We start from the raw sequence: 340 nt of genomic DNA, 5'->3' as shown, positions 1-340 counted from the left end.
GCGGCCGACGCACGCGTGCACACGTACCATCCGCAGGTGTACCTCAGCGTGGGCGGGCACGTGGCGGCCGTCGCGTGAGCGCCCACGGGGAGGGAAGGGGCGAGTACGGAGGGTGGGAGGGGCCAAGGGGGGTGGGGGTGGGGGGGTCAAGGGAGAGGGTCAAGGAGGAGGGGAGGTCATGGGGGAGGGGGAGGGAAAGGGGTGAGGAGGGGAGGGGCCAAGGGGGAGGGGGTAGGTGGGCGGGCGGGTGGGGGCGTATTGGATAAATTATTCCTCAGGTGTTTCCGTGATTTGCGTGGGCAGGTGAGTAACGCACGCGGGCGGGCTGGTCCTCCTATTG

This window comes from Penaeus monodon, chromosome 28, assembly GCF_015228065.2.
Source record: "Penaeus monodon isolate SGIC_2016 chromosome 28, NSTDA_Pmon_1, whole genome shotgun sequence".
NCBI lineage: Eukaryota > Metazoa > Arthropoda > Malacostraca > Decapoda > Penaeidae > Penaeus > Penaeus monodon.
Note: the sequence above shows the minus strand (reverse complement) of the source record.